This window comes from Phoxinus phoxinus, assembly GCF_949152265.1.
Source record: "Phoxinus phoxinus genome assembly, chromosome: 17".
In the NCBI taxonomy this organism is placed as follows: domain Eukaryota; kingdom Metazoa; phylum Chordata; class Actinopteri; order Cypriniformes; family Leuciscidae; genus Phoxinus; species Phoxinus phoxinus.
In genome coordinates this window covers 14,141,375-14,150,401 of record NC_136892.1, presented here as the reverse complement: position 1 = coordinate 14,150,401, position 9,027 = coordinate 14,141,375, and positions in this window count along the sequence as shown.

Genomic DNA, 9,027 nt, shown 5'->3' with positions numbered 1-9,027 from the left:
ATGGTAGTTATGGAAATATAATACAAATGAAATATATGAAATATTGTAGTTATGGCCAGGGTGCGATTTGTGAAAAAAAACAGAGGGGGGTGTTTTGAAACATTGTTATTTATAAAAATAAATCATGAGAACATGAACTTCATCACTGCATTTGCAGGAATTGTAAAATATTTTTTCTTATTAACTGAAGTAGCCTAACGAAATAATTTTACTCTAATAGCTTATCTTTCCCCACACATATGAACTGTGATCATGCAATAACGTTAACTTTATATCGCGGTGCTGAGCTACAGTGAAATGATAGAAAATACATTATCTGTGATAGCAATTCGCCTCATTCGCGCAAACAGGAGTAGAATGAGGCTCGCGTCTAATGCGCCGCGCTAAACACCGCGCCGCGGGACCTCTAGACGCGCATAAACGCGTCTTTACACGGTGCAGTTTCAAGCGCCTCTCACTGCTCTGCACCTGCGTTTCTGCTGGTTTCAGTCATGTCACGTGACTGGCTGGCTCTGAACGAAAACGCGTTGTGGAAACGCGTTGGCTTAGTACTTTTTGTCCCTCTCTGCTATTATAGTTTTGCAAGATGGCGGAACTACATGGAAGCCTCCGTGGACCTACCCGTCCCATGTATATAAAGATAATAAATTCTTCATTTATAAGGATAAGTCAGATAATTGGCCGAGGTATTTGAACACCATTGAGGACATATTTATGAATAAAAATATTGATTTTAGATAATAAAATACCTAAAAAGATACTTATTGTCCCTTTAAGAGTGTACTGCAAACATAAACATAGTCTGCATTTTTCTTTCAGGGTCGTAAACAATGGGCACATTTTACTGTGAAAAGCGCTCAGCTGTTACATTGTGGGTTTTTCTTAACACCTCAGAAATCACAATAGACTAAATGGAAAGCAAGCAAAATGGAACAGGTGGACGCTGATAACAACACAGTAAGATGTGCATGACAACGTACTTTGGAGATGAGAAGTTTTTTATTCAGTTTTTCTTGTCTTTTTTATCCATCGAGCAGATAGAAACACATTTGTACAGCATTACATCATGTGTCCTGAACCTAGATTGCTTAATCTTTAATGATATCATGGGCAGCACATGTTTTATTTCTTATTTCACCCTATAAGGGAAAGAATTCTTGAAAGTAGATGCTTTTAAAACATGCCAGATTTAAGTCAGGATCAAAGTAATCACTGAGCAGAGGTGTAATTTCATTCATAGTCAGTCAAAATATCAGGTGTATATCATCAGGTATGATGTTTTAGTACTACAGAAATCCAAGCTTTTCTTAGAGAAACTGAATATCATAATTTACTTGTGAGGTTTAAACCTTTCTTCCGTAGAGCACAAAAGAAGACATTTTCAATATTGTCCCGGTTGATCTTTTCCATGCAGTGGCAATGAATGAGTGTGGAGGTTTTCAAAAAAAGTGGAAGGTTAAAAAAATATGCAATAAAAATCAAAAAGTACATTCCAAGATATGAAATCATATGAAGAACAGACCATAATTCATAGATGATTTATGTCCTTGCGAAGCAGTGATGTTTGATTCATGGACAAATTCCTTCTTTTGAGTCAGATCATTTTATCCAGTTCACACAACCAGTAATTCACAATTTATTTCTGACATACTTCAAGTCCTCATGCTACTTCTGACACAAAGAACAAGTGACAAATGGTCACTTCAGTGTAGACAGCCTCAAGCTAGTGGGGACAGTGTAGACATCATATTACAGCTCTTCAAAACGTCTTCTTTTGTGTTCCACACAGGAAAGAGCATTATACGGGTTTGGAACATCATAAAGCTGAGTAAATCATAATAGAACAGTCAATTTTAGGTAAATTATCCCTTTATATAAATATTTTGTCAGCGTCTCAACAGGAAGGGCTAACTGAGGTGTTAGAGACATTATGTAAAACAAAATAAATACTCTTTAAACATTGACATTCTCAAACTTATGAATATTCCCTGTTTAACAATCAGAACCTCAGGGGGGTTTCAAAACAACTTACAGTATGGTTAATGTTACCACATGTCTGGCAAATGACCTTCAGGGTGTTTCTAAAACCAGCAAAAAAAAAGAGGCTTAATGTGCTATTCATGACCAGTGTGGCAAAACACTTCCATACTCTCAACAATCAGTCATCGGGCCTTCTCATAAAATTCAAATGAATCCCACTGCGCAATCCGATGTCGGAGTCCAATTTTGGTCCACTGAAGGGGTTGTTTTGTAACGCCAGGCGGCGTCTTCTGCGCGTCTCATGTTGACCACCTGTGACACATCTGTGTAAGGGCTGTTTATGATCCAAATGTGGTCGGTTGTGGACGTCTTTTCAACATCAAATTTAGACTAATTTTAGAAGTCGTTTTTATACAACTTCTACAACTGTTGTTCCATGTTTCATAAGGGTGGAGGACATGTTTTCTGTACCATGGATTTACGTTTACATTTATGCATTCAGCAGACGCTTTTATCTAAAGTGACTTACATTGCATTACACATTTACATTCCTATCAGTTCTTGCTTTCCCTGGGAATCAAACCCATGATATGATGTCCAAGGTCATGATTGGACGTCCAAATAGTGGACCTATTTGGACATCGGATAGATGTCCAGAATTGGTCATGGACCGACACACCCAATATAGACATGATCTGCACATCTACCCGACATCCAATGTTTAGTGGGATACAAGCAAAGAAGTGTGACATTTTCCATATACATTTCTATTTCTCAGGGTGTATGAACAACTCCAGGTGTGGGTGAATTATAAATGTGCGAGCAGGATAGTTTGTTTAGTGCCACAGGCAGCCGATTTCACTGTAGGCTGAAATGGTTTCTAGGTCTATCACACGTCTTGTAGTCCGATATGCATCCCCTAATGAAATAACTTTCAATGACAACACAGTAGAAACTCTATGACTTAATGCTTTTTAAAATCAATAAGATTTTCTACAACATAGAAGTGGGTCAAACCTACAAACGGTTGTGCCCATCCTCAGTGTATCAAAGCCATAATGTTGTGTGATGTGGAGCAGTTTGTTTCTTTCCCTATGGGCCTGCTGGTAACATGCTCAGTGTAGGTGGCTGGAACACGCGCTGCACTTTACATAAAAGTGAGGGGGAGGTGACTAGGAGTGCTGCTCATTTAACTGTGTAGGTGACTCCATCAGTGAATTCACTGTCATAAGGACAGCAGTATATTATTAAGATGCAGTAATGTGTCTTCTAACACAAGGGAAGGATCTAATGTACTGTAATCAGGTTGAACATAAAAGGTTGCTAACTAAATTTTGAGCATGCTGTTCATATCACAAAGCTTACAGAAAGCCAAAAGAGATTAAGACAGGATACTGTGAATTTAGTGACTTTGCAACTCTGGTCGAATATGAACCTTCAATCTGAATGTTTAATGTTGCTACTGTACGTTGGCATAAACATGGAAATAAAAGTGTACTGCAGAGTTTAATCAAAGGGGAACTCTTTAATATTCTTGGAGAGCGTCTCTGTGAATTTTGCTTAAAACTTTGTGACTGCAGAGTAGAGTGGTGAAAAGCCTTCAAACTAAATCAACTCATATACCAACTCCTTGATGTTTCTTATGACTTTAGGGATAGTTCACCCAAAAGTGAAAATTCTGTCCTCATTTCCTCACCCTCGTGTCAATCCAAACCATGACTGACTTATCTTCTGTGAATACATTTTGAGAATTTTATTTTTTGCAATACAACGGAAGGCCTTCTTCAAAATATCTTCTTTTGTGTTTCTCAAGTAAGTCAAACAGGTTTAAAACAATATGAGTGTGAGCAAACAATGACCAAATATTCATTTTTGTGTGAACTATGTTTTTTAAGACCTTATTTGCCGCCATGTTCAGTTCATGGTTTATACTTTAGGCGACCACTTTAGTAACTTGTAAGTTGTGTCTTTGCAAAAATGTTTTTTATCTTTCTTACTAGAGGAAATTGTTTAGATCTAATGATTCAGAAATCACTGAATAACTGTACTTTGAATAAAATAACACATAAGCAATATTTGTCATGGACCGGTTGAGACAAACTGCAAGCACAATGGGATAATTGTTTACTGTTGTTCGGACAAAAATCATGATTCTTTTACATCTTTAGTGCAATCACATAACTTCTTACATAATTTAATATTTGTTGGCTCCTCATGGTAAACGTGTTGAAGTGTCTATAGCAAATTTTTTAATCATGTCTCACCATAGGATAGCCGTAAAAACAATTTCCCGGCTGTCACCTGAAAGCAACGCTTTCATCAGAACCCAATCATTTTTGACACTTTAATCCTAAACTGAAATAAACCTCTACCGCAGAGACACAGGGTACAACACGTCTAAAGCAGACCCTGAGGTGAAATGTCTTCTTGATTTCGATTGCTCTTAAAACACCAAATAAAAACAAAAAAATATCACCACAGGACTTTCCTGAACAAACTTTTTTTTAAATTAAATATCACGGAATGTACATGTCATAACTGGGTTGCAGAGATGAGGTAAGGATCTAGTTGGAACAGTTAATCCTTCATGTTCAAGAACATACATGTAGAAGAAACAAAACACTTATGAACAGACTCTTTGCAAGAACAGAACAACTGCTCTTAATTTGACTGCTTCATTAAATTTGTGAAAAATGCCCATACTAATAGGCTATAGTAGTTTCAAGATACTTTGCACTTACTAAAGGCAGAACAATGCTGGAGTTCTTATAAAATAAATGTTGGTTCACTTGCAAAAAGGGCAGTGTGAAAGCGAACCGCACCAAGCTAAAAAAAACTACATTGTATTTGGTCCGGACCAAAGCAAGTGAAAGCGGACTTTGAAAAGGTCTCAAAAGAAAAGGCCTCCCTCTATCATCCGCTGACAAATGAGATGCAAACAGGAGCTCTCTGAATATTCAACATTGTGATGAATTAACCATGAATTGGTTTTATGAGATTTTTATGAGAAAGTTTCCACTCCATTACCTCTTAAATTAATTAAAAAAACATACATTATTAATTATGATAACTTTATGTAAATATGTGTAAAATAAATTACCATAGGGCACATGATGATGATCCCCTAATATAATTTTGTCAAAAAAAAATCAGTCTTGACACAAGATTGCTAATGCTTTAAACATATAGATGCCTAAAACTCTGTCAACTTAATACAATTCTCAGGAACACAAAAAATATTTTGGTCTCTGTTAAAAAAAAAAAAAAACGGGATGTTATCCAAGCAAAATACACATCCACATATTTGGTACTAAAGTAAGGTTGATATTCACAACTGTGGTAAATGTAATAATTGCCTTACGGATATTTAAAAAAAGTGACAGCCTATGATATCTGAACTCAAAACTCATCAAAGACAGGGTAGAAAAGACTTGGCAAGCAGCGCTGCCGAGCTTCATTTTAATTAACTGCCGTGCTGCTTGATCTTCTCCAATTTCTCCCATGCCGTATTGCCCGTGGAACCTGCCACAGATACTCCTTTTCCACCGACATGGTTCCGGTGTGAGTTCCCGGCCTTTATTCGCACCATTTGAACCGTTCTGCTCATTTCCACTGCAAAAGGGGTTCCGGGCCGGAAAGATCAGTTCAACTCCGACCTTGAATCTTCCTGGGCTGTGATTGAAATCGCCCCCTTACACATTCACTATTCCCTACATTACTCCATTTATATAGTTCACTTGAAGGAGTGAATGAAAACGAGTGAGTGAATTCGGACACTGAGTGTGCCGGAAGGGCTGCCGCTTTTTGCATAGTTTGTGCTTGCTGTTTAATAATCATTCGAAACTTAGAAAACTAGCAGCCCTAGTAGTAATGAAAAGATTTATCTTGAACTCTGTCATGGAAACTAGCATGTATAAAAGGGATAAAGTTCACTCAAAAATGATTTACTCACCCTCAAGCCATCCTAGGTGTATATGACTATCTTCTTTCAGACGAACACAATAGAAGATATATTAAAATATACCCTGGCTCTTCTAAGCTTTATTGTGTATGGGACCCAATATTTTAAAGCCCAAAAAAAGTGCATGCATCCATCATAAAAGTAATCCACACAGCTCCGGGGTGTTAATAAAGACTTTCTGAAGTGAAGCAATAGGTTTTTGTAAGAAAAACAAAAACGCTCTAGCCACGTTGGACCAGTGGTTTGTAAAATGGACGGATAGATTATTCAGCCGCGGCCGGCATCTTCTAGCGAGAATTCATTCGGCGCGACCGTCACAGTGCTTTATGGGTATTCTCTAGCCATTGAGCGTACATCAGTTGTACACTCGCTATTGCGGTGCATTGTGGGATTGAATGAGTGCATTCAATGCTGTACACTATGGTTCCGGACACCACTACAAATGGCTGTCCCCTCAAATTTTAGGGTAGGGCGATTCAGACATAGCTCCTTTCTCGTACTGGTGCTGTCTCGTTGAGCAATGTAATAACTCTGTGGAAAACGGGCACTGGCTCCAGAACGCGAATCAATCTGTTCCGGTTCTATGCCAGTTCCGGTCAACCAACTTAGCCCTTCATCTGATAGGACAGCCAGGACCTGCCTGTTCCCATCGGTCCCTTTTAGAACACACCCTAGATTGCAAAGGCAGCAACATTCGACAACATTTCACATTTTACACCTGAAGAAAATGGTTCAAATGCCAAATCTAACAACAAACCTAATTAAAGCTGCAGTAAGAAACTTTTGCCTCTCTATCGCCATCTCTGTTTGAACCATATAATTCCAAGTTATTAGTGGAGTTATTTTTTATGACCCCTTATTTACACTGCACACGTCTTTGGCACATTATGGCTCCGACACGGCCACCAGAGCTGATCGCGGCCACACTAGTCAATGCTTGTGTTTACACATATTCCTCATTCTATTCTATTCTATTCTATTCTATTCTATTCTATTCTATTCTATTCTATTCTATTCTATTCTATTCTACACCAGCCATGCCGAAGCACGTTTCAGAAGCGCCACAGAAGCTGCTGACATATCTGCCACTTTTGTTCTGACTAAATGAAAACTTAAATGTTTTAAAATAAATCACATTATGGAGTTGCAAAGATGATTGATTTCAAACATTTGCACACTGCCCAGCCAACATTTGTATGTGGGGCCCATATGGGTATAAAATGGGCTGAAAAATGGGCTCTGTATGGGATTGTCCACGGGTTCCATAATGGCCCCATGTTAATTTCCCAGATGGATTCCATGTACGATTGCACTTGGTAGTGGGCAACATGCACAAGACCCATTTCGATCCCAACTGCCAATATTTGAATGTGGGGCCCACGTGGGTTTGAAATGGGCTGAAAAATGGGCTCTGTTTGTCCGTGGGTTATATAATGGCCCCATGGTAATTGCCCAGTTGGATTTCATGTAGGACATGCACAAGACCCATCTTGGTCCCAGCTTTGACCTCAACATTTGAGAGTAGGTTTTTTTTATACAGCACCTTGTTTGTGTGGGTGGTCTTCACAAGCCCACATTTGCTATCCATGGAACGTCACATAATGAGACCACACCACATCATATAGGCCTATCTTTCATTCAAATCTTTTCCAGCTCTTTTAATGAGAACTGTCACTGAGAGGCTCTCAGTGAAGTCAGTCAGTTTAATTCCATGTGAAAATGACCGTTTTGAAAAGCATGTTGTAATTAGTCATAAGCTTGATTATGCGTGTCATTGCTTCTGAGGACTGAATCTGAGCATTTTAAAATTGACTTGTCAGTAAAGTCACAGGGTCCTCTCAAGGAAGTCAATTTAAAAGTGTTCATTCATATAGTCGGACTGAAAATGAGTCTTCAATTTATGACAGGCCATTAATTCAACCTTTTTTATATTTGCGGTGAAACGAAAATTCTCTGTCACATGCAGTAAAATATGTGCTGTTCCATGGAAATAGGGCATTTTTTATTTTCTTAAATTTGGTCTGTTTTGTTTTTTATGTTTATTCTTAAAAAATAAAAAAGATGAATTCTAAATATAAAAAATAATGTTTCCACAAATTGATGTTTCAACAGTAGTTTCAGTTGCTGCTAAGCATTCTTCAAGCCCAGACAATCTAATTTCTCTCTTTAATTGTTCTTGCTCAGATATCTTGGACTCTTTAGCACCTCTTAAATACAAATGTCCCAAATGTTTACTCTGGAATTATCAGTAAATATTCTCATACCCCTAAAATCCTGTTCAGCACTATACATTCAATAATTAAACCTCACATGTCTAATTAGGCAGAACCATCCCCTTATATTTGTGAGAGATTTTTTAGTTTTTTTATTTAAAATATTGATGTCATTCGATCCTTCCTTATTCCTTCTCACTCAAATACTCTGGTTGACTGTTCAGTTAATCCAACCAACTTGAACATCTTTCAGCCGGTGTCTTTCTCTGACCTGAGGAACTTAGTGATGCAGAAATCTAAAACTTCGCCTCACAATGTTGTTCCCTCTGACATCACAAGTTATTTTGATAAAAATGGTTCTAGCATTCAAGTAATTATTAATTCTTAGTCACTGGTACTGTCTCGATAGATCACAATATCCTTCTGTCATGTTTTGAACAGTGGGTAGGCATTAAGGATACAGCACTACTGGTGTGAGTCATATCTTAAATCTAGGACATTCTCAGTGGCTATTGGCCAGTTTTTCCTCATCATCTGTCTCTCTCTCTCTCTCTCTCTCTCTCTCTCCTGTGGGGTTCCTCAAGGGTCCGTTTTGGGGCCATTACTCTTGCTGATCTGCAATATCATTAGGAAATATACAATTCCTTTTAATTTCTATGCCGATGAATCATAGCTGTTCCTTCCATTAATATCTAGAGATTCTCTTCAGCCTCTCATGGACTGTCTTGAGGATATTAAATCCTGGATGGCAAATAATTTTTAATAATAACAGGTAATAATTATACAGGTCTGCCAGTAAAGCACTCTTACATGTCCCACGGTCACGTCTTAAATCAAAAGGTGACAGAGCCTTTGCTGCTCCACGGTTATGGA